Source organism: Tupaia chinensis, unplaced genomic scaffold, assembly GCF_000334495.1.
Source record: "Tupaia chinensis unplaced genomic scaffold, TupChi_1.0 Scaffold144152_1, whole genome shotgun sequence".
NCBI classification, from domain to species: Eukaryota; Metazoa; Chordata; class Mammalia; order Scandentia; family Tupaiidae; genus Tupaia; species Tupaia belangeri.
In genome coordinates, this window is record NW_006204008.1 from 17,731 (window position 1) to 21,353 (window position 3,623).

A 3,623-nucleotide genomic window follows, 5' to 3' on the forward strand; every position below is an offset into this window, starting at 1 on the left:
AGGAATGCCAGAGACAACAAACTTTCCTTCTTGTCCCTGAAATCCATTTTCCACTTTATAATGGCCCAAATGTCCTCAGTTCTCATGTGGCTCTAGAGTGCACATGGAACTGTTCTGATCCACTTCTCACCACCCTTTGTCTCTGAGGGTAGTTTCCTGGTCCTTGCTGTGCTGTTATCTGCTCTCACTACACAAGGATGGTCTTGATGGACATAGAATATTCATTTAGCAGATTATTTTTCTTTCAACACTTTAAATATATCATCCCACAACTTTCTGGCCTCAAGGTTTCTGCTGAGGAATCTATTCACACTAACTTGGAATTAACAAAGGGCCCCAAGTTGCTGTCAGGCCCAGGAAATCTGATTTGGAGACTTTCTCCTTCACTACCCAGTGACATCATGGAGACCCAGAAGCCCCTTTTCTGACCACCTCATTTTCCTGGAAGGTCTTTACCTTATTTCCCTTTGTATTAGTGACCTCACAGCTCTGTCTCTGAAAGGTTAGATTATTCTGTTATATAAACTTATCTTTAAAAAGTGAGAGGAAAAAAAGAAGAAAGAAAAACTGGTCAGCCAGTAATCAGCCAGTAGCATGGTAGTGAAGGAGGCTGTCTTTCACACAGCTGACTACCAAGCTTGAGTCCCAGACCTGGAAACTTGAAAAATGTGCTGGAAGCATGCTGGTGCCCAAATCCCAAGAGGAGAATGGGGGGGAAGGGATTTTGGCCATCTTTGTCTCTGTCTCTCTCAAGCATGCACAATCTCTGACAAACTGAAACAAACAAAAAGCAGTTATTTACATCGAGGGTTGGCAAGTGTTCTCCAGGGGCTGGATGGTAAAGAGTTCATGTTCTCCAATCCACGTCTCTCTAGCTACACGACAACATTGCTCTCACAGGCATGCTGGGCTTTAGCCCAACTTTCGACATGAGTAGTCAGGCTGGTGTCTGTCTGTCAGCAGGTGTGATCTCGATCTACAGTAGACCCAGGAGGTATTTGCATGAGGGGATGCTCAGTACACACAGGAAGTATACTGTAATGTGGATACTTGAAATTAAATGTAAAAGACATTTGATTTTGTAAACTTAAAACAAGGTTACTGAGACAAATTTTTTTTCTTTTACTTTTTTTTTTTAGATTTTTGCATAGGCACGTTAGATCACCCAAGATAGAGAGAGAGTGAGCAGGAAAGTGAGAAATCACCACCTCAGGGGGATGGCCATATCCCTTCTCCTCCATTGTTCAGGAATTTTGGGCATGCGTGCACACATACCCAGCATGATCTTCAAGTCGCCAGGTCTGGGCCTTGAACCACGATTTGCCATGTGGGGGTCTAGCACAACCACCATGCCACCTGCGGCCCCGACAAAGATGACCACTCTCAGTTATTATTATTCTTCCTTCAAACAGCATAGCGACTAAAAATGGTGCTATATCTTGCTTGAAAATAACAACTTGTTACATAGTGAAACATGTTTCTACATTATCAAGTTAATTAATGACCATAATTATAATTATTATTGTGATGGTAACACTGAATAGATTGTATTTAATCCTAGCAGCAATCCTAAAAGAACAAAAATCCTAACATTTAATCCCAACCAATAATGCTCTGTACAGGTGATAATTGGAGTCCTATTTTTCTGAAGTGCCACACAAAATGTAAACTATATACTAAATGTTTCCCAGCTAAAAAGTGGTAGATTCAGGACATAAAAATGATTTGTATTTGTGAACATTTGTAACAATGCGTTTAGTATGTTATAACCATCTTGTCTAATTTGTTTTCATTAGACATCTCCGGAGAAATGGGGTTCTAAAATACCAGTGACCACGTGGCGGGGAGAGGGGCTGACTGGTGACACATACCTGCTGACAGAGTGAAGCTCCCGACTCCCGGAGCTACTTCTACCAAGTGTGTGCTCCCTCCCCACCACCAGCTCGCTGCAGGAGACCACGACAATTACTGCACACGAAATACTGATATTTATCTCTTACCTTTTCACCATTACTCGGAACTTTGGGCAAGTTTAACCGGTACTCAATATTCTAAGGTTTTCAATATTGACCGATTAAAAAAGGGGTTGATAAAGGAGATTATATTAAAGGTGTGAAATCTCCGTGTTGACTGACACACATGTTCTGCCCTCAGAACTGAAATAAGAAGTTGGATGGTTTAGTGCACAAAATTCCTGGCTGCTTGTTGTTGATATCCATTGTTAATGACAATGTTCAATTACACATTTGCATAAAGTAATAAAAAAGGCAATGTATGCAAATGTAGGAATTTATCATTTCTTGTATCTTGATGATGCCATGCAGGATCTGAGTGAAGAGGTTGAAACTTGTTGCCAGCTGGGTTTACGAGCCCATGAAAATCCACAGTTAGGGATGTGCTAAAGCACTTCTGCACGATTTGACTTACATTTAGTAATATTTACTAAGGGAAACACACTCACTGATAAAGTAACATTTCGGAGAAAGGATTTCCAAATGGAGGGTAGGGTAAACTAGTACAGCAACGACACTTTCTAATGAAATAGAGGAATTTACAGTCATCTCAGCCAAAACCAAATGGAGTGACAGGCCAGACTGGGGCACACTGATTAAGGCGCTGGATCCCACAACCCCACGTGCCTGGTCTGAACTCTGGACCCAGTAACCTAAAAACAATAGCAACAACAACAAAAACAGGACATGTGTGCATGTGTGCTCAAGACCCTGAGAGGGGAGAGAGGGAGGAGGGACTGCAGTGTGACCATGCCCCATGGCAGGCACTTCCACTTTCCCTCTGTCTCACCCCTGTAAGTCCACATGCCCTGTGAAAAAGTAATTCTGATTTGGGTTTAGAGAGTGTGCTAAGTGAAAATCGAAATGTGTTTTCATTAAGATTTCTTGTAGGTCTGGGCCTGGATTACAAGAGTGAAAGTTTCTTGTAATTAGTCCTCGGGGAACCGATGCTCAGCAGCTCACGGGCATGATTGCACTTTCTTGGCAATCTGTTATGACCGCGGTTTCCAGCATCAGATGTACCAGCAAAACTGTTCACAATACCTGTGTTCACACATTCTAAGCAACCAGTCAAAGAGATATTTTTGGTATGGGAACAAAAATTTGTCACAAAATCGAGAGTACTGAGGGGACGGTCCCCATCTTCTTTGAGTGAGCTAGGCCAGCGGGTGTCGCTGGGAATTGGAGACATTGCCGTGGCTGTTAGCCTGTGGAACGTCTCTGCGGGACCTGGCCCTAAAGATAGGTAGACATTGAGTACTTTTTATTTGCTTAGAATCATAACAAAATAGTACAAAAAATGAAGGCATCTATAAAGCACATGACGTTCATCACCCGGGGAGTGAGCACACACCTGACAGGCGTGCAGGACCCCTGATGGTGTGCCGTGGCCACCACCACCGGCGGAAGGCAGCACACAGAGGTGGGCTGCTGGGGCCTCGGCAGGTGGTCCTGGAGGGTCCCTGTGTGTGCCTGGGTCTGCATGCATGCCCACAGCCCGCGCTGGCTGAGGCAGGGGGCTCGGAGACCCTGCGGAGGGAGGGTTGCAGTTGTTACCTGACAACCGAGCCCAGCTGCAGCTTCTCACAGTCGGCTGAGAGCAGAGGCTGG